This window comes from Rana temporaria, chromosome 5 (assembly GCF_905171775.1).
Source record: "Rana temporaria chromosome 5, aRanTem1.1, whole genome shotgun sequence".
NCBI classification, from domain to species: Eukaryota; Metazoa; Chordata; class Amphibia; order Anura; family Ranidae; genus Rana; species Rana temporaria.
Genome location: NC_053493.1, coordinates 324,623,293 through 324,646,579, shown reverse-complemented (window position 1 = coordinate 324,646,579; position 23,287 = coordinate 324,623,293). Strand labels below are relative to the sequence as shown.

The 23,287-nt window shown below is 42.2% G+C and overlaps 1 protein-coding gene across 4 annotated transcripts in view; it reads right to left on the bottom strand.

Moving 5' to 3' along the window:
* Positions 1–23,287, bottom strand: part of FAM110B (family with sequence similarity 110 member B) — a 212,444-nt gene that overhangs the window by 10,522 nt on the left and 178,635 nt on the right. The window contains exon 5 of one of the 4 annotated variants that reach the window (XR_005749504.1): positions 20,323–20,557. The exons of the other annotated variants lie outside the window; for them this stretch is intronic. The gene's annotated coding sequence lies outside the window, so the exon portion shown is untranslated. Of the gene's footprint in view, positions 1–20,322; positions 20,558–23,287 lie in introns of those variants that run through there. 4 annotated transcript variants of the gene reach the window in all.

Below are 23,287 nucleotides of genomic sequence, written 5' to 3'. Positions count from 1 at the left end.
AAGGCCCTCTGATCCCCTGTATTGAATTGTATTTTAACTGCACTGTCTGCCCCCATATTGTAAACCGCTGCTCAAACTGTTGGCGCTATATAAATCCTGCATTATAATATTCTTTTTCCTTTGATGGAGCCACAAGTTTGCGGTTTTGACAATTTTCAACACAAAATCACGACTGCATACATTTTTTGCATGTGGTCGAATAATGAAACCATTTACAACCATTAAAAGATAGCAAATGATAGGATCAGAGCGATGGGGTAAGAAAGAGATCTCTAACTGTCCTTAAAATTGAAGGCCTATCATTCTTGATTCCAGACTAGGGTTATGCATGACAACGATATACAGACAGTGAAGGGACCATTCACTCTGTAACATGTCTAATTGCTTATCTGTTGAGGACATTTTCTATGCTTTATTAAATCATTTTGCTTTTGGAAAGTTGACAAACAGTTTTCTGCCAAAAACAAATTTTTATTTTTTCTAAATACAATCTATAATTAGTCAAATGAATCTTCTACTTGGCTACACAATACTGCAAGAATACCAATTACACTAAATTACTTATCAAATGTTATTTATAATAGTTTAGAATTATCATTTATATTAGAAATTTTTACACTTGGGCAAGTGTAGTTCTAAGTGAACAGTACGCAAAACATTTCATATTAGTCTCTGCCTCCAAAGGCATTTACAATCTAAAAGGCCATACCAAAATCACACACAGACTCAGGCCTCGTACACACGACAGTTTCTCGGCAGAATTCAGCGAGAAACTCGGTCAGAGCCGGATTCTGCCGAGAAACTCTGTCGTGTGTGTACACTTTCGGCCCGATGGAGCCGCCGAGGAACTCGTCGAGAAAATAGAGAACATGTTCTCTATTTTCTCGTTGTTCTATGGGAGAACTCGGCCCGCCGAGCTCCTCGGCGGCTTCAGGGCTGAACTCGCCGAGGAACTTGACGTGTTTGGCACGTCGAGTTCCTCGGCCGTGTGTACGAGGCCTAAGACCAATTCTAGGAAGATGCCAACAAGGATTGAGGGGGTAGTAATGTGAAGGAATCACAGATAGCTGAGTGTTTAGCACATATTCTATTGTGGAAAGTTGTCCCCTGCAAGGCCACGTTCACATGGGCATACTTACACCTGTGTGAGAGCCTGGTTTGCCCACATGGGATGTGCAAGTGTTCTGTGCATCCACATGCAGGCAGTCACATTGCTATTAATTGGGACAGAGAAGCTGCAGACACTGGCCCAGATTCAAGTAGAATCGCGCAATATTTGCGTGGGCAAAAAGCAAATTTTTTTCTCTGCGCCCACGCAAATATTGTGCTTTGCCCGCGATTCACGGAGCAGTTGCTCCGTAAATTGCGCGGGCAATATGCTAAGCAGCCGGGCGCAAGGCTGCCTAATGTAAATGATCCCGCCGGGGGCGGGAATCATTTAAATTAGGCGCGCTCCCGCGCATGCTCCGTCGGGAAACTTTCCCGACGTGCATTGCAGCAAATGACGTCGCAAGGACGTCATTTGCTTGTAAGTGAACGTGAATGGCGTCCAGCGCCATTCACGGTTCACTTACGTAAACGACGTGAAATTTGAACGTCGCGAGCGGGAGGCGCAGCTATACTTTAGCATTGGCTGCGCCTGCTATTAGCAGGAGCAGCCTTATGCTAAAGGCGCAGTACGGAAACTCCGTACCTTGCGTGAGAAGGGCCCGCGCAACTTTTGTGAATCGGTGGTAGTATGCAATTTGCATACTACACGCCGATCACAAAGGCCGCGCCCCCTAGCGGCCAACGCAAGAATGCAGCCTGGGATGTGAAGGCATAAGGAGGCTTATGTTTGTCACATCCTAGGCTGCATTCGGTGTAACGAGGTTCCTGAATCAGGAGCACTCGTTACACCGGAGCAAGTAAGCACTTGCGCCGCGCAACTATGGTTGCGCGGTCGCAAGTGCTTCTTGAATCTGGGCCACTGCTCCCAATTTTACATCCGTACTCCGTGTGAGTCCCCAAACATTGTATGCATTTGGGGACTTGCATCCACATGGATGTCAAATTGGGAGCAACAATGCAGGGAACACACATGCATTTTGTATGGACAAAACATGGCCCTCACATGGATGTACATTTAACCACTTCAGCCCCGGAAGGCCATTTTTTTGCGATACGGCACTGCGCCACTAACAACGTGCAACGTTGTACCCAAACAAAATGTATGTCCGTTTTTCCAACACAAATAGAGCTTTCCTTTGGTGTTATTTGATCACCTCTGTGGTTTTTACTTTTTGCGCTACAAGCACTCCAAAGACATGATGATAGGTTAATTGGCTTCCGTCTAAAAAAAAACCAAACATTGGCCCTAGTAGATGAATGTGAGTTAGGGACCTTAGATTGTAAGCTCCTTGAGGGTAGGGACCGATGTGAATGTACAATGTATATGTAAAGCGCTGCGTAAATTGACGGCACTATATAAGTACCTAAATAATAATAATAAAAAACAAAAAAAGCGTATATATATATATATATATATATATATATATATATATATATATTTTTGTACTTTTTGCTCTAATAAATATATCCAGAAAAAAACAAAAACAAACAGTTCTTCAACAGTTTAGGCCAAAATGTATTCTACTACATATTTTTGGTAAAGAAAAAAAAAAAAAACACGCAATAAGTAAGCGTCTACAAAATAGGGGATAGATTTATGTAATTTTTATTATTATTATTTCTAGAAATGGCAGTGACCTGCAATTTTTATCAGGACTGGGACATTGCGCGGTGGACAGATCGGAAACTTGACACTATTTTGGGACCATTGACATTTATACAGTGATCAGAGCTAAAAAGAGCCACTGATTACTGTATAAATGTCACTGGCAGGGAAGGGGTTAACACAAGGCGGGGATCAAGGGGTTAACTGTGTTCCCTAGGTGTGTTCTAACTGTATGAGGGATGGGACTGACTAGGGGAGGAAACCGATCATTGTTCATGATCTGTCTCCTCTCCCCTGAGAGAACTGAGATTACACACACCCGCGACTTCCGAGACATGCGGCTGGCTGCTATGACTTCTTAAAGGAGCGACGTATAACTACAGCGATTTGCAGTATAACTGCAGCGGCTGGTCAGCTAGAAGGTTAAGGGAGAAGTTTGGGTTTTTGTTTTTTACAAATCGTACTTATCTAGATGGATGAAGCATCGGTTCAATGCTGCATCTGTATCCTGCCGGCTTTAAGACTGAGCGATCAAACATCGCTAATTGCTCAGTTCTTAGTGTTCCATGAGCAGAGAACTTGTGACTGTGTCAGTCATCGCTGTCTGGACTGCTGTGCCCCCTCGTGTCTACTGGAGCCAGCTGGGCTGGAGAGGTAGGCTCAGGCTCTCGGCAGCTTGCTGAGGGGCTGACCCAGGTGTCATTCCAGGCTCCTGGGTAGATCCAGGCCATGTTTACGATCTTTCAGACCAGCTCTGTGATGTCAGCCTACAGCGGGCTTCAGCCCGCACTGTCAGCTGAAAACAAGTCATGGGAGTGCAGAACAAACTGCATTCCTATGATCTACAGAAGAAGTACAGCCAAAACGAGCTTTGGCTGTACTTCTATAAGTACATCTGTGTAAATGAATGAAGTTAAACACACATCAGAAAGAATAGAGAAACACAAGAATACAAATGTCATCCAACAAATAGGGAACAGAGAGATCGATGGGCCGAAGCTGGAGTAAAGATTGGGATACAACACTGGTTTCCCAAACCAATTAAATAAAGAAGGTATTGTCAACTCGTCCTTCACCATGCAATACTGACTTATTACACAACCTAAAGTTATTGCAAAGTAGCAAAACGGAAGTAATTATTACTGTTCTGGCAGAATATAGTTGCCTGTGAAGAAGAACTTCTGAGTCAGAGTAGTGAGAATGAAAAGCTCAGTCCGTTTTCCTCTGCAAATTCTGTATAGTACTTTTAAAAGGTGAAGCAGTGCAGCGGCTTTCAGTATATGGTTCTTAAGCCTCGTACACACGACCGAGGAACTCGAGGGGCGAAACACGTTTTCCTCGTCGAGTTCCTTGTTAGGCTGTCGAGGAACTCGACAAGGCAAGTTTCTCCATTCCCGTCGAGGAAAAAGAAGACATGCTCTCTTTTTGGCTCGACGGGTTCCTCCACAGTTTCCTTGTCGAAAAATGTACACACGACCGGTTTCCTCTGCAAAAAAAAAATCCCAGCAAGTTTCTTGCTGGTTTTTGCCGAGAAACTCAGTCGTGTGTACGAGGCCTTAGAAATACAAGTGTACATTAAACAAATGTTAAATAGTAAAAATAGTATTAACAAAAGAAAAAAAACGGAAGAAGGGCTTTGACAACACACCGCTATTGATGTTCATTGCTCAAGGGCTTTCAGTGCCATTTCAAGGCTCACCAGCATCTGAAATTCAAACAAATTTTACAGCACGGAAGACCTATAATGTTGAATAAGATATGAGATACCTAAACAATCAAAAGTGTGCTGGTCCTAGATTTCTTTGACAGCTGCTCGTTTGGAGGGGGGCACAAGGGGTTGAAGCAGACAGAAAGTTTCCAAATATATTTGCAAGAGCAGAACTCACAGCAAAACAGCTTTAAAGTATGACTGCACCGTCGCTAAAATGCATTCGTCTTTGCCGCCTGTGATAACACAAAAAAATAATAATAGTTACCAGGGACCAAGGAACTTACTCAGGGCCAGGAGACTGTGAGCAATACTACTGGAACCAAGCCTTCTCTCTGTACACACGATCAGAATTTCCGACAAGAAAAATTCGATGTGAGCTTTCAGTCGGAAATTCCGACCATGTGTAGGCCCCATCGGACATTTTCTGTTGGAATTTCCGACAACAAAAATTTGAGCGCTGGTTCCCCTCCCACCAATAATAGATCCCACCCCAACAAAAGGTCCTCCCAAGCAACAAAAATTCCCCTCCCAGCAATAATAGACCCCACCCCAGCAACAATAGATCCCTCACACAATAATAGACTCCCCCAGCAACAATGGTCCCCACCCCAGTAACAATAGTGCCCCCCAGCAATAGACCCCGCCCCAGCAACAATAGTTCTCCACACAATAGACCTCCCACACAGAAAGATGAACCACCCACAACATAATACCACCCTCTGCAACAAAAGATCCACCCCAGCAACATTAGACCCCCACCAGTGACCATACATGCCCCAGCAGACAGCATCAATAGACCCTTCAGCACACCCCTTGCTATTACATACATTTGGTACTGCGTCCCCCCCACGTCCCCACTGAAAAAAAGCCCTGCACATCATTTAACATTTTGTTGTCCATTTAGGCGGTTTAGATCAGTAAAAAGTATAACTTAAACGTGCAATTATGCCAAAGCTTCGGGTCTTTTAATAGAGTGGATAATATATAAAAATGTTTTTCCTGCTATCCAAGGCTCTTTTAGAGAAAATGTTAGGCCCCTTTCACACTGGGGCAGGAGGTGCATCGGCAGTAAGGCGCAGCTATTTTTTACCCCCGCGGTCCCCGTCCCCCCGCTAGTGGCCGAGAAAGGGTTAAAAAACGCTGCAAGAGGTAAATTGCTGGCGGTATAGCCACGGTGTCCCATTGATTTCAATGGGCGGGAGCGGTATACACACACCACTCCTTCACCGATCCAAAGATGCGGCTAGCAGGACTTTTTTTACTGTCCTGCTAGCACACCGCTCCAGTGTGAAAGCCCTCTGGGCTTTCACACTGGAGACACAGCAGCGGCTGTTTAGGGACGGTTTGCAGCCACTATTTTTAGCGCCTGCAAACCTTTGTGGCATTTCCTTAGACTTGAATGTGTAGCGTTCGGATGGCCGCATCATTTAAACACCTCCCTTCCCTGCCTATTGCAGCTTATGGGGGGTGGTTGGTGGGCAGCAGAAACTCAGCTGAATCGCACATTTTTGCTGCCCCCCAACTGCAAGTGTAAACAAGGCCTAAGGCTTCGTTCACCCGGGTCATTCTACAGTAAGGACATGTATAGCTGCACAGGGATGCATGGGTGTTCTGTGCATCCCCATGCATGCTGTCCCATTGATTTCAATTGGGACACAGCAGCTGCACGGGAATGCACAGGTGTTCCATGCATTCCTGTGCAGGCAGTTCCATCCATATCAATTGGGATGCAGCGGCTGCAAGGACACAGTCACAGTTTCCAACTTGACATCCATGTGAGTGCATGTCCCTGAACTCACACTGTCTGCGTTTGGGGCCATGCACCTACACCCGCACAGATGTCAGATCAGTCTCAGCAGCCGCTGTGTCCCAACTGACACGAATAGGACTTGCCTGCACAGGGATGCACAGAACACCCATGCATCCCCATGCAGGTAAACATGGCCCTCCATGGGCATATACTTTAGTATACCCCAAGTGAAGGGGGCCTTAGTAGACATTTAGCAAGAGTCTTGTAAGTTATGCTGTGTTTGCGTGTGCAAATAGGGATTTTATTTTTTTATTTTTGTGAAAATAGCGGTTTGGTAAACATTTGTGCAAATATTGCATGGCCTTGAAAATCAGCAGCTTAATGTTATTTGACTAATCATTCTCTTTCAGAAAATATATGGTTTGTGGGTCTTTTAAAAACTTTGAAAGCTGTAAGGAAAGAATGAAACTTTAGATTTTCCGAGAAGTTTGGTTCTATACATTTTTTGCATATGTTCGATTTTCACCATTTCGCAAAAAGGCCCATTTTAAAATGTACAAATATTTGTCATTTATGAACTCAATACAGGTCAAGCTTTTATATATAGTAGGAATTTATCAGGAATTTTGTAAAAATTGCTGTGTTTGTATCTGCTAGTAATGATTTTAGTGTGTTTTTAGCAAAAATATTGTTTTTATAAATATTTGTTCAAATATCGTGGGGCCTTAAAAATCAGTAGCACCTTCCTTTTTATTCTACTGGTCATGTGCTTTTAGAAAATATATGATTCGGGGAAGGGGGTCTTTTATAAACTGAATTGAAAGCCGTTTGTAAAAAATAAAACCTACAGATTTTTAGAGAAATGTTTGCGCATTTTCGATTTTCACCATTTCGCAAAAAGGCGCAATTTAAAATGTATGAATATTTAATTTTTAACATAATATAGGTTTAGCTTTTATATTTAAAATGCAATTTAGCAAGAATTCTGTAAAATTTACTGTGTTTTTATCAGCTAATAATGACTTAAGTATATTTGTAACGAAAATATTGATTTGATGAACATTTGCGCAAATATTGAAGGGCTTTTAAAATCAGTAGCCCCTTTTTTCTTCTACAGGTCATGTGCTTTCAGAAAATATATGGTTTGGGGTGGTCTTTTTCAATCATTGAAAGCTGTAAGTGAAAAATGAACCTTCAGATTTTGTGAAATTGATATTTACATTTTTGCGTACATTCAATTTTCACCATTTCTCAAAATGGTGCAATTTTAAATTTACAAATATTTGTTATTTATTAACTCAATACAGGTTATTATATTTTGCAGTAATTTTGTAAAATATTCTTCTTTTTTATCTGCCAATAATGATCTTGGTGTTCGTTCACAGAAAATAATGCTTTGACAGACATTTGCACAAATATCGCAGTTTAAACCTTATTCTTAAAATATAAAGTTTCAATACAATAAAGCAGTTAATAGGTTTTACCATGAGTGCCTTACCAACCGAAAGATGCTTCTTTGTGAGTTCTTTAAATGTCGGTCATTGTTCTTCTGTCTTATTTATACTCTGGGGAAAGATTTAATCCCACAGAGTGTGACTGAATTGTCAGTGTGAACAAGCGTCCCTTACCAGCTTCCACTATGCAGAAGAACACACATATAACTATGAGGCACAGCAGGAGAGCGAAAGGTCAGCCCAGTGGAGCAGAAGATATTAACTAGTCAAGCCTGAAGGCTCGTAATATAAAAATAACTAAAATAGTCTTCAAAACCTGTAGACATTAGAAGCATCATTAACATGCAGGGGAGTGATTAATACATTTGTTTCCGGAAAGTCAGTTATAGAAGCTCCATTTGGATGTAATAACATACCCGCAAAGTTTATGGCCTCTCACAGATTAGCTATATAGTTATGTCGCAACATGGGGAGTGTCAAGGTTGTAATTTGCATGGATAAATGGCAACATGTTGGTCATTTGCATTTTCTCCCACTACAAGGGATATACATTGTATTCGTAACCAAACCTAAAACGCACCGCGGTTCATTACACAATCAATATTCTACAGATCAGCATCATTTTGTATACAACTTAGCCAGGTGATTTGTACACACATAATATAATATATATATATATATATATATTAATATATATATATTAGTGTAACTCCACTTCTGGGTTAAAAAACAAATAAAAAAAAGTGTAGGGAGGTTGGCAATACGCAGCGTTCCTTGGACCTCGCCAGGGAAATAGTAATATCACCTTTGTCTGTGCAGGAGCTGGGTGTATACTAAGCATATTTTCAAACTTTTCTCCAGCTTTAGCGATATTACATAGGGAGAGAGCAGTGTTGGGCAGTTTCGAGCAAGTGCAAGATTTGCTTTAAGGTAGAAGGTGAAAGGACAAAAATGTGGCTCCTCATGATACCTAAAATATACTGCAATCATGCACTTCCACATTGAAATTTTCTTACATTTAAAAAGAAGAGGAAAATGAGAAATACAAAAAACAAAAACAAAAAAAACCTAAAGAGATAAAAAAAAAAAAAAAAATTCTCATTGTAAACCAACGTGGTTCTTGTAGCTTCGTGTCTGCCTGAACCAGAAGTCTTGCCTTGTGGGTCACTTGAATATAGCCAGCATAAGCTGTATCTTCTTAACAGAGGCAGCTCTGTAATTTCTCTTGAAGATCTTCACACAGAATAACGTGCAATAATACAATATTTAATACCTCCTGCCAAGTATCTTCCTGCGTTCGCTGACATATGGCGCCTTTTGCACGCTGTGCTAAAAATATGTTACAAAATTAAAGCTGGATTCTGTTACAAATGTGTTCCATTTAGTCATAATAACCCATAAGAACTGTAAAGGAACAGCTAGGAAGACAAGCAGCACAATTTGGAAAGTCAAGATACTGTATTTAAGATTTTAATTTTGAGCGGAAAAGTTACCTAAATGTTTTAAACAAAATAATAATTATCCTTGTGCTTCCACATTTAAAATACTCGTGTGCAACATTTTTCTATTCTGCATCTGTTTACGCTTTTCTAGGATGATGCTCTGGAAGCTTCTGCAGCTAAAAAAGGCCGAGAGGATTCTTATACAAGTATTAAGTATTTAGCATTACAGTGCTTAGCGGTTACTGCCTAAATGAAGCATACAATCCTACATCCCTACATCCCTACAGGTTACATACACTCCATGGCCAATGATACTTACCAGAAGCTTACTAAAGTGGGGTACACACTATAAGAAAATTGGGCGAATGGATCAGCCGGTTTCCCTCGATGTTTTACAGCAAGTCGGAACAGAGGACAGAAATAATGTATGAAAATTCTCATCCGACAAAGGCTTTTTTTTCCTTTTTATTTGTTGTTGCTGATCATGCACAGTTTTTCGTACCTGACATTTCTTGTACAAAACTTGTACAAAAACAATATACATTAAACGAAAAGTGTTTGTTCTGTTCACATAAAAAGATATCACCCCCTGCTGGAAATAAAACCCAGGACCCCAACACTGTACAGCAGCACTCATAACCACTAAAGCTAGCCATACACAAATCTTCTCTACTTCAGCCTGTAGGTAGAATAAGAGAGACTTCATTGATTCCCCTATGTTGGCAAAACAACATAGATGGAGGAATCTCCACTGCCAGCTATTGTAATCAGGCAGTCATGGCACCTGTGGCGGCCTGATATTAGAACTGCTAAACAGTGGTTGCATCTGATGAGATGCAGTCAACATTTAGTCGATAGCCTTCCACCTGGCTTAGTAAATTTTTAAATCGACTCTTCGCAAAGCCAACTCAAAGTGTTGTTCGCGGGGCCACCCATAGCTCGAATTTCAGAGATTCAGCAGGATGGCCAAAATTTGGGTAGTCCAACATAAAGTAAAGTACACACTACAAGAAAATAGAAATAAAAATGTAGTTTGAGGCACGATTGTTCGAGTTTTGTATAGTGTGTACACAACTTTCAATATTCGATTCAGACTTTGCAAAAAATTCTTTAGGGACATACTCCAAAATGTTTCTTGTATGCGAACAGTACTAATGATTTTCGTTTAATGTGTACCGTTTTCGTACAAGCAAAATCAGATACATAAAACTGCGCATTATCAGAAACAATAAAAAGCCTTTGTCATACGAGAATTTTCGTACATTAATTCCATCCACGGTTTCAACTTGACTTGTTTCTGCTGTTTGCCAGCAGGGTACATGGGAACCTTTGGTGCACCTTATGCAAGCATTCACTTTCGTTCCAACAAATGAATGCTTAATTCAGAATAAAGGTCATTACCAGCTCCAACTTCACTTTATACTGTAGACAAAAATTACCAAGAGACAATGTTTTTTCTGATGAAAGATTAGTATACAAACTTTAAAAGAGGGATTGTGTATGCAGATAGGACACAGAGCACTCTTTAGAAAAGGTCTCAGAGGGAAAATTAGTAACCATTAACTTTTACCACCCCCCCTCCCCAAAAAAGGGAAGCAATGCTTAAGAACCAGTGACCCAGATTCATCTGACAGCGGATTGTCACCGATCCATGAAGACCCATTTTTGATTTCTCAGGTCAGTCTTAGAGGTGGTGGTGGGGGACAGATTCAGCATCGGACCAATGTAGCATCCACCTAGGTGAGTATGATTATTTTGAAATCCCACACTTTTCTTTTTACTTTCAATGATTTTTATTGAAAATTTTAAACAAGAGAGATAAAAATGCACATTAGTCATTTTGACAACCAGAGCCCCTCTGCAAGGTTTCACAAACTAAAAAAAAAAAAAAAAAAAAAGGAGACATTCTTCAAATTGCAAAGCCATATAAAGGAAGACTAAGTAATCTCAGACTGTATCCCTTCAAAATAAGTTTGGAGAAAAGAATCATATAGAATGTCTACGTGACCATCTGAAGCCTCGTACACACGACCGAGGAACTCGACGAGCGAAACACATCGTTTTCCTCGTCGAGTTCCTTGTTAGGCTGTCGAGGAACTCGACAAGGCAAGTTTCTCCATTCCCGTCGAGGAAAGAGAAGACATGCTCTCTTTTTGGCTCGACCGGATCCTCGACAGTTTCCTCGCCGAAAAATGTACACACGACCGGTTTCCTAGGCAAAAAAAAAATCCCAGCAAGTTTGCTGGTTTTTGCCGAGAAACTCGGTCGTGTGTACGAGGCCTGAGAAGGAAATTAGTCATGACAAGTATTACATTGTTGGGGATGCTATATAAATATGCCAGCAAAGAGACAGCTCTTACTACCAAGGGCCATGGAAAAGATAATGGTGAACAAAAGAAAGAGAAAAAGAGAGAGATGAAAAAAAAAATAAAGAAGTGTAGAGAGAAAGACAGAAATCCGGAGAGAAGCGCATAGGAAGTGAGCCCAAGCTAGCCGCCTCCCCTTGAGCTTCAGATGTACATAGTCAGCCCAAGGGCTCCAGATATACTACTAAGCATTTTTAAGCTATTTGACCACACTAGTAATTTGCTCATTGAGCATAATCCTGGATATCCTTCTTCTGTACAAAGACATACACAAAAGGTTTCATGAGCAGGCTATAGTGAGTTTTGCTACCAACAGAAAAAAAAAGTAATTGTTTACATTGAGGTAGGTTTTCAACAGGTTCATTTAATAGAGCTATTCAAGGTTGCTGGGGGACCGGAGTCCCTGAAATTTTCTATTTCAGAGCAATAGCCTTGTTCCAATAACCCCTCAACCTTGGGCATTCCCACCATATCTGATACATGGTACCAAGTGAACTACATTCTCAAAAACATTAGGGTGAGGAAGATAGATGAATGAATGAATGAATGAAAAACTTATAAAGCGCGGCGCATGCGAACTGAATCGCTTCTGGGCGCTAGTTGTTCGTGTCTCATGACATCAAAAGAGCAGAGTTTTGATCTGTCTTCTGAAAATCAGGTGGTTTTCCTCCAACCGAATGCTGGTTGGTAAAGCGTTCCATAGTCTAGGACCCTGAAAAGCAAACCTTCTTTCTCCTTTGGACTTGTATTTGGTTTTTGGTACCCTGACCAGATTTTGGTCGGTGGATCGCAGAACGCAAATCGAATTGTGAGGTTCTATCTTGTCGCAAAGATATTGCGGAGCCTTCCCATGGATGCACTTATGTGTCAGGCAGAGTGCTTTAAATGCAATTCTGTCTTTTACTGGCAGCCAGTGAAGGGTTCTCAACGAAGGTGAGATTGATTCCCATTTTTTTTCCCAGTCACCAGTCTGGCGGCCGTATTCTGAACGACTTGCAGACGGGAGATTTGGTACTTTGGGAGTCCGAGGTACAGGGCGTTAGCATAGTCCAGTCTGGAATTCACGATTGTTCCCACCACGACTGCTACAGCCTTGACAAACAAAGGGGAACCATATACCATCTAGTAAGAACCTTGACATTGGCCTCTACCAGAGAAACATTCAATATGCCTTTATAAGCCAAGTGAAGAGAGGAGTGTTATTGTTTCACTTCCCTGTGAGAGGCAAGATCCAAATCCCACGCTCGCATGTAAGGGAATCTGTCGGGAGAGTCCAGCAGAAGTCTGTCACACTTCTTTTAAAAAGGTAAAATCTGATTTGTGCCTTTACTTTGCACACTATTGGTGCTCCTTGCATTTACCGATAAAACAATACAGGTTGCAAGTGATCTGCACCAAAGATCGAAAGCAAGAAGGGAACAACCATGCATACTAATATAGGATATAAAGACTAGAGGATAGAGATTTGGAATACTACTACTACCTAATCTTTCTGTATGATGCAGCCTTCGACAAAGGGATCCACAAATTATGGCAGACAATATTTACAGAATTATATGCACTTTGTCTATTACGCAAGTCTTTACAATATGCCTCTTACAAGTATAAATAAATGATTTAAACCAGCAGCAGTTCTATTCAAAGTATGTACTTATATAACATCCCTTGAACAAACTGATCAACTCACCCACCGCATTATGTTGTGGGCCTTCTGCTGCCATCAGGCTTGCCAAGATGAAAACCGGATCTAAACACAGCAGTGAAAGACAAGCCAGACTGCTCCAGAAACAACTTGGCTATTACAGCTCCCTATGTAGATCACATATCATCACATTAAATAACTACTATTAAATCCTAAGTAAACATCACAACCATAATATTATATATATATATATATATATATATATATATATATATATATATATATATATATATATATATATGTATATCACACATACACAACACATATATACACACACTGCAGGATAATCAGCACGTACACATTAAAAATTGTATGATACATGAAACAATTCGGCCAAAATGTAGAAGTTGAACCAGACCTTTACCCATAACAACATCATAAAAGATAATGTTCTTTAGCAAGGAACATACATTCCACATTAAAGAAAAAGTGGAACTTACACCTATCTGAAAAAGGTGCCAAATGTGGCACCGGAGGGAGGAGAGCGGTTACCTGTTTATACCAAATACCCTGTCCTCAATTTCGTCGGACCTCGCCGCAAGGCAAGTCAGAAATTTGGCCCCTCCTCCTCCGCTGCCGGACCAGCAAGAGCGCAGCGAGCTTCACGCATGGCTTCACTGCCGGGTTCCCTTACTGGCACCCGATGGAGACATTGGCTGGGGTGCTGACATTGCTGGATTCCAGGATGGGCAAGTGTCCTAATATTACTATTAATATGTGTAGCTGCTGACTTAATTTGGGAGGTGGGGGGAGGGGAGCCGAACTCCACTTTAATAATTATGCTTCCAAAATTAGTGTGCCCTGTAAATTGCCTCCTGCATTGTTCACGTTTTTTCTTGCTGGAGTTAGCCATTTTGCTAAAGCCCAAAGCCCCAGAGGAGCAGTAGATCTTTAGACTGTCAGCAGGTCTCTAGTGGCTCTGATTTGCGGTATAATGCCAAAAAAAACAGAGCAACTGAGCATGTGCACAGAAGGGTGAGACGGTATATCACTGGATTTTAAACAGTATAGGTATTTATTTTTTAATGTTTTATATAGCTATATCTGCAAAAGGGGCCAGCCTGAAGTAATCTAGCAAGATTTAAATTTCTGACTAAAGTTCCACTTTAATTAGGAAGTTCCCGGACATCATCGGCCCAGGCCTTTTTAATGAATACAGTGTCTCACACACACAATTTTGTAAGGTAAGGGTCATATCGCACGTGAAAATTCTCTTGCTGGTGACAACGTTACAGTATCACTAAACAGGGTTTAGAAATACCCGTTTACATGCTCTTTCCCTCACTGTCTGGATAAGCAAAGCATTGCTGCCTTGCTGACGAGGGACATTTTTTAGTGTTTCAGTCATTGAGGTAGTGGCTCCTTGCTCATCGTGCCAGCAGGGAACAGTTGCCATTTCTAGTGGTCCTGTTGCTGGTGAGTGGTAACTGATCACAATTGTGCCCAACAAGACCCTGCGTAGTGGTCGAGCTTTCTCCCACCAGGGTGCCGTGCTGTGCAATAGCCTCCCTGCCGAACTCCAGGATGCCCCTACTATCCCGGTATTCTGGGGGTTATTGAAAACTTGGCTTTTTATGCAAGACTTCCCTGTGTAGCCTTTTTGATTTCACCCTCTTTGCTGCTCCTTGCAGCTTTTAATCTCTCTCCCCCAGGAACTCTGCTAAGCGCGTCGGGACCCTTTCGGGTAGGAACGCGCTATATTAAAGGTACCTCTCAACTCAACACAATTGTAACATGGCTCTAAGGTCCAATACACAATGGAGTTAAATAACTGTATAATTAAAGGCAAATCTTTTTAGTTTTGTATAGTGGAGAGGGATAAGAACATCTGTCAGGCTTTTATTGTTTTCTGTACCCCTGCTCAGGTGATTCACCCTATCTATCCTGTTTATTATCATCAAAAGTGAAAGTAAAAGAAAAGAAAAAGCTTTGGGTTATCAACAGAACCGTTGGGGAGTCTTCCATTAGGGACGCTGGCTATGGTGATCCTTGTGATACATAGGGATTTCCAATCACTTCCTGTTTGACTATGGGACAGGAAGTGAAGGGAAATCTCCCCAATGGGACACAGATTTACCTCTATTTCTTCTTTAAATAGTATGCTTGAAAACACATTGCATAGATTCATATTGCCTTTTGAAGTATGCCTAAACAATAAGGCCCCTTTCCCACAGGCCGATCTGGTTTTGCTCAGCATAGAATCTGTCCCCTGATCCCTTGCTAAGCCGAGCTGAGTAGAGCTGCGGGATAACAGGTCCGTGTCCACTCTGCATAAGCAGACACTCTGCTCTATGAGCGGTTGTATGTAAACAATCCGATTCAGCCAGACAGAGGGGAATAAATCCTCCTTCCGTCTGTTATTGCTGGATCAGATTGGAGGTAGCCGGGTGTAAACAGACACATCTGTTAACATCCACTTGCCCATAGCGGAAAATGGAAGGTCTTGTAAAAAGAACAGGTGGACCTGATCGGAACAGACCTGTGTGAAAGAGCCCTTATTGGACCACAAGCAGGGATCTCAAGGGACACACTAAAGCTGCACAATTAACCGTAAAAAAATTCAATAAACAAACAAAAATTGCAATCATGATCTTAATCTTACATTTCCACGATTTTATGTAACAAGTGCAGAGCAGTTCACTCAGCTGTTAAAAAAAAAAGAGCAGGGAAAAGTTTATCACAACATTGCTCAGCGCTGAGAGATAAAGAGAAACACGGCATCATTTGGTACTTTAGATCAAAGGATTGAACTTCAGTCTGTAAAGTAGGTCGGTTTAACCACTTATTTTGATCAGTACTAGTGGTGCAACGGATCATAAATGATCCGTGATCCGAATGGGTCACCATATGCGGATCAGCACACCACGTGATCCGCTGCTGCCTCGGCCATAGGAAAGGCCGTGGCTTTGGCCTAGCTCCCGGAGCGGCGGCCATATTGGTCCACCCGGCGGCGGCCTAGGTGAGCCTAGAGCGGCGCGCTGACCTCATCACCCTGCCTCAACTGCTCGTGTTTGGCCGGCTTCTCTGGTAAGACTAAGCAAGCACTAATCTTCCGATAAAGTGGGGGAGATGTCTGTAGATATTACAGTGGGGGAGATGTCTGTGGATATTACAGTGGGGACCTATATATCTATATATGGTGGTGATCCGAAAAATGTATGTGCGTTATAATTAATCAAAATTAGTTGATCAATGGAAAAAAAAAAAAGATTAATCGAACACGAATATTTTAATCAGTAACAGCCCTAATTATATATATATATATATATATATATATTACACACACACACACACACACACACACACACACACATACACACACGCACACACATACATACATGCATGCATACATATACACACACACACACATACACTTTTTTAGCAGAGACCCTATAGAATAAAATGGCAGTCGTTGCAATATTTTATGTCACACTGTATTTTCACAAGAGTCTTTCAAGCGCAGTTTTTTGGGAAGAAATACACTTCAGATTAATAAAATAAATTAAAGTTAGCCCACTTTTTTTGTATAATGTGAAATTTGATGTTATGTTTGATGTTATGTCGCGAGTATTTATTCTAAGCAAAAAAAAAAAAAAGATTCTAATTTTAGCCAGAATTGTGCAGAGGACACACCCCTGTCCACACATGAACAATGCAGAGCTTAGGATATCAATCACAGACTGTGTGCTATAGCTCTCCTACCCAAGTCACCAGTTTTTTACTCTTGAGGTCAGGAAAACCGGTCAGAAATAACTTATGCAGTAGCAGAGGAGTGAGGCAGTTAAAAATTACTTTGAATCACGCAGGAACCTGCACTGCGATTCAGCGTAATGCAATTTTAACCCAATAATTGCACTGCATCACACCAAAAATAGTGCATGCACTACTGTTGGAATAGCTTTGCTACTGGATCTCATGGTACTTTTGTACCATGCGATCTGGTGCAAACACAACTGTTTGTGACCTGCGTTTGGGGTGTTAACATGAACACCTGCTGCAGAAAGCAATTGCAGCGCACCTTGAACACAGTGTGGCAAACGTCTGTGGCACGTGGGTTTCCTGCAATGCGTTCTAGTGTGAACCTAGCCTCAGTGCTTTGGATCATATGTGCTTTATTCATATTTCATGTCAGAGGTTTACAACCACTTTAAAGTTTCTAATATATTTTATTGATTGGGTTTAGCTCCATTGTAAAAAACATAAAATTGTTTTATTATACCGTGAATAGCAGGTAGTTTGGTAAAGGTGGTGACCTCTTAGCCAAGTACAAAGGAATCACTTTCCCCATCTTGGAAAGGTTGCAGGTACAGTAAAACCTTGGTTTGAGAGCATTTTGAAAGACAAGCAACATTTTTAAATAAAAATTTGACTTGATATACAAGCAATGTCTTGATATACAAGTAGCATCATGTCACAACTGAGTATAAAAGAGGAGAGGCACCTCTAAGGCCTCGTACATACGAGAGGATATCCGCTGGAAACGGTCCACCGGACCGTTTCCAGCGGATAAATCCTCTGGCGGATTTGGATCTGATGGCTGTACACACCATCAGATCGAAATCCCCACGGAATACATCCGCGGTGACGTGGCCGCGCCGTTGCCGCGACGATGACGCGGCGACGTGCGCGACCCTGGAAGGTAAATACTTCCACGCATGCGTCGAATCATTACGACCAGGGCTCAAGTCCTGCGGGAACGCGTGGGAACTGAGTTCCTGCACTTTTTTCACAGCAGGAACGCAGTTCCCTTTGCAGGACTAGAGCAGCCGAGCCGCCCGAGCCAATCCTTCACTAAGCGCAGATGCCCAGCTCGAGTCACTGTCAGGGGCAGGCGAACCTTAGTAATCCTTTATGTTACTGGCTGCTTCCTGTATATGGATTCATCGGGTAGTATGCGGGTATTCCGTCACTTCCTCGATGCCGCAATGTCTCCTGGGAGCTTTTGTCATTGTTCCCAGGAGACATTGCGGAGGTCTGCTTAAATTTCTTTCTAAATCCCGCAATAACTCGCGGCAGACCTCCGCAATGTCTCCTGGGAAAAATGACAAAAGCTCCCAGGAGACATTGCGGCATCGAGGAAGTGACAGAATACCCGCACACTACCCGATGAATCCATATACAGGAAGCGGCCAGTAACAAAGGATTACTAAGGTACAGTGGATCGAAAAAAAAAAACATGCGGTTTAGTAATTATGCATATGAGCGTATAATTTTTTTTTTGGTGGGGGAGTGGATCTTCGGTGGGAGTTCCCACACTTTTTCCCCCAGGACTTGACCCCTGATTACGACGCATGAGAGGGATGGGAGCGGACGGACTGATCCGGTGAGTCTGTACAGACGACCGGATCAGTCCGCTGGACTGGATTCCAGCGGATAGATTTCTTAGCATGCTAAGAAATTTTTATCCGCTGGGACTCCGTCGGCTGGATTTTTATCCGCCTGAAAATGTCCGCTCGGACGTACACACGACCGGATCTATCTGCTGGAACTGATCCGCGGATCAATCCCAGAGGATAGATCCGGTCGTGTGTACGGGGCCTAAGTGTAGCAATATGGTTACATTTAATGAAGATACAACATTTAGCAACTCACATGGTTAATACTTAAAAGAGGCACATCTAATGCCGCGTACACACGATCATTTTTCGGGTTGTAAAAAAACAAAGTTTTTCAGGCTCTAGAAAAAACGACTATTTTTCAACTTCATCATTAAAACGACGTTGCCCACACACGATCGTGAAAAAAAAATGCTCTAGCAAAGCGCGGTGACGTAAAACAGGTACGACAGCACTATAAAAGGGGAAGTTCCATGCGAATGGCGCCACCCCATGGGCTGCTTTTGCTGATTTATTATTAGTAAAAGGCGATTCGCGCTTTTCAGTCTGTTACAGCGTGATGAATGTGCTTACTCCATTACGAACGCTAGTTTTACCAGAACGAGCGCTCCAGTCTCATATCTTGCTTCTGAGCATGCGCGGGTTTTTGCACATCATTAAAGCCCACACGCTATCATTTTTTACAACCCGAAAAATGCTCTGAAGCCCACACACGATCGTTTTAAATCATTTTTTTAAAAAACTTTGTTTTTTACAACCCGAAAAATTATCGTGTGTACGTGGCATAAGTATGCAGGCATCCGGGGTAAAGCTGTCCACATAGAGCATCCTCCTTAACGCCATCTCTTCCACACTGCGCTCCAAGCCTCGCTTTTAGATCACTCTACTGCAGGGTAGTCTTCCCGGTCATGATTGCAGAGTGACATCGGTGAGAGCCGGCGGTGCGGAGGATGGTCTATGTGGACAGTTGTACCCCGGATGCCTGGATACTTTGATGTGCCTCTTAATTATCAACCATGTGAGTTGCTAAATGTTGTACCTTCATTAGATTCACCTCTCCTCTTTTATATGCTGTAGCACCTGCTGGATTTTGCTTCTAATCCCCTTGTGGAGGCTTCTATTTGTGGATGGACATTTTATGGTTATACAACCTGGTCACATTGTTATAATCTTTTTATATGGACTATAAACTGAAGGACTCATGAATAAATGGTTGTGGAACGAATTGTCTGAGTTTCCATTATTTCTTATTGGGAAAGTTGCTTTGATATACAAGCAGGGCCGGATTCCAGACAAGACCACCAAGGCCAGGCCTCGGGCGGCAGTGGGTGCAGGGGCGGCGCTGCCTGTGCAGGGATGTCCCGCCACTTCCAGCCAATCGCTGATTGGTCCTCTCTATGCTCTTTATGTTGCTTAGCAACTTTACCGAAGTGTACCCCGCACAACCTGCCTATCGTGAGGCACCCGAGCCGCAGAACTTTCGCTGTCCAATCAGCGGTTGGTCAATAGGAAAGGAGAAGCGTTGCGAGCATTCCAGACAGAGCCGTTAGTCAAACAACAGCTCGGCCAATCAGTGCCAGGAGGGGACGGGCAAGGCGGAAGCTTCATGACTGTTCAAGATGGAGATGTCAGTCAAACAGCTCGGCCAATCAGTGCTGTGAAGGGGGCGGGCTAAGGAGACGCTTCACGACTGTTCCAGATGGAGATGTCAGTCAGGCAACAGTTTGGCCAATCAGTGCTGTGAAGGGCGGGGTTTAGTGTAGAGTGCTGGAGGAGTCTAAATATTGTCATAGGCAATGAGAGACATACATTTGTGTACGTGTATACCCTTAGCCAATCACAGCGTGGCCCTAACAATGATTCTACCTACGGTCCCCACGGAACATTCCCGAGAGGTCTTAGACGAGCCAGCCATATCGAATCGCTTTACTGACATACCTGCAAACCTTTTGCTGTACTCTGACTGGTCTGGCAGCTGTCCAATCAGAAGCAGCTGGATGTCCACTCAGCGGTCAGTTAGAGAATCTATCAGCTAATCAGTGGACGGAGCGGGATATTCTCACCGTTCCAGAATAGAGAGCTGGAATAGACATGCAAATCACAAGTACTTTCAGGGTTTTTTTTGGCGGCAGGGGGGGGGGGGAGTATTTTTAATGTAATTAAATTTTTAAATTTTTTTTTTTTTACCTAATTCTATCATATGGGGGGAGGGGGGGGGGGCTCAGAAGCCCCCTATGTGATGGTGTGTGTGTGGGGGGGGGGGGCGGCATTAAAGGACCTGGCCTTGGGGCGGCATAGGGAGTAAATCCGGGCCTGTATACAAGTGCCTTGGATTCCAAGCATGTTTCTGGAACGAATTATGCATGCAATCCAAAATGTTACTGTATACTATTGCCTGGGGCAGGGGAAATGTTAGCGTTTGCACCACCTTACAACAATCCCAGGTCAATGGGATTTACAGAGGAGCTTTGCATCCTGATCCTACATGCATGGGCTCCTTTCAACCCTGTAGCGCTTCCTCAGATTAGAAATGTTATTACATTTCAAATATGCATAACAAAATACATGAATAAACTTTTTTCAACTAAAAGATATACTTTAATTGTTTATAGGTTAGTTTGGTTATTGCACAGCCAAGCCCTTCATTAGGCTGGATATAAACAAAATTCCAGTTGGAAGCCACCTTCACTTTAGTCTCCATCTTGTTGGATATGTGCCATTATAACCTCCATAGCTCAAACATGTAGACATATTATGACAGCTGAATCGTAGAGGATTTGTAAAGATACAGAATCAAAGAATACTCTTCAGAATTATTTAAATAAACCCTTGGCCAAACCATTATTACATTAATAGTCTATCTTTCTGATCTGTGTGGTTTCAAGAAGGGTTAATGAAGGTGTGGTAGCAGCTAACATACAGAATTCCATTTTCAGCAGATATTCCAAACTATGCAATTTGTTGGATAAAGACCTAGTCATTTCACATAGTACGCTCTTTCAAAAAATCATATATGCCTACATACATTTATTTTTCTGTACCGTAGGAAGCTTGGGCGTTCGCACTGCAAATGCCTCAAGTTTAAACCACATCACACATAATGATTCCTACAAGGTCTGAGTCATCTGCAGTTAGTTCAAATTTATTCTCAAATGTACATAACTAAAAAAAAAAAAGTTTTTTCACACAATATACACTATATTACCAAAAGAATCGAGATGCCTGCCTTTACATGCACATGAACTTTATTGGCATCCCAGTCTTGGTGTGTAGGGTTCAATATTGAGTTGGCCTCGCCCTTTACAGCTATAACTTCAACTTTTCTGGGAAGGCTTTCCACAAGGTTTAGGAGTGTGTCTATGGGAATGTTTGACCATTCTTCCAGAAATGCATTTGTGAGGTCAGGCACTGATGTGGCTTAGAAGGCCTGACTTGCAGTGTCTGCTCTAATTCACCCCAAAGGTGTTCTATCGGGTTGGGGTTAGGCCAGTCAAGTTCCTCCACCCCAAACCTGCTCATCCATGTCTTTATGGACCTTGATTTGTGCACTGGTCCAAATCATTTGGTGAAGGGGGAATTATTTTTCAGGGGTTGGGCTTGGCCCCTTAGTTTCCGTGAAGGGAACTCTTAAAGGGTCAGCATACCAAGACATTTTGGACAATTTCATGCTCTGAACTTTGTAGAAACAGTTTGGGGATGGCCCATTCCCGTTCCAACATGATTGCGCAAAAGTGCACAAAGCAAGGTCCATAAAGACACAGATGAGCGAGTTTGGGGTGGAGAAACTTGACGGGCCTGTAGAGTCTTGACCTCAACCTGATAGAACACCTTTGGCATGAATTAGAGCGGAGACTGTGAGCCAGGCCTTGTCGTCCACATCAGTGCCTGACCGCACAAATGCGCTTCTGGAAGAATGGTCAAACATTCCCATAGAGACACTTCTAAACCTTGTGGAAAGCCTTCCCAGCTGTTATAGCGGCAAAGGGTGGACCAACTCAATATTTAACCCTACAGACCAAGACTGGGATGCCAATAAAGTTCATGTGCGTGTAAAGGCAGGCGTCCAAATACTTTTGTATTTGTATCAATACTAGTGTATCTGAATTCTCTTTAAATATTGTTTGTAAATTGTATCCATCATTGATAGTTACCAATATTATTAATGATTAGTTTCTTTCTTTTATCCAGCACTAAGTAGGTTAGACACATATAGGGAAATATTGAGTGGACAGGTTAAAAAAAAAAAAAAAAAAACCTACTGTAACCAAACCATGTGAGAACTTGTAGACAACTGCCTAAAGCACAAACAATCCTTTCCGACATGGAATGATCAAATCAGATTGTTTATTAAATGGATAGCTGCTGCAATGTAGAAATCTAATAATTAGCATTTTAAAACCACTAAACAAAGCAATACAACTTCCACCTTTCCCCTCTTTGCCTTCTCGGTTCTTCTAATTCCAGCTATTACTGCCTCGGGAGGCACAGAGTTGAATAATAATATAGTGTCAATCAACCATTTAGCCAGAGAAACATTTCATGGCAATTAGTTACTTCTATTGAAAGAAACGGCTCTCTGTGCTGGTGTTCAATGCTGGAAGCAAAGATTAAAGAGCGTAGAACGTTCCCTAATCAATTTAAGTAGGTAGTGGTACCCGTATTATTACACAGGGACGGCTTTCACAATGTGCTCTGTAAGCCATCATATGCCCAGTCATACTGCTGTGGGCCAAACACAAGCAAAAGAGTAATACATTGAAGGACTCGATAGTGTGGGGTCACTCTCTCAGTATCCGTAACCCATAGGGTA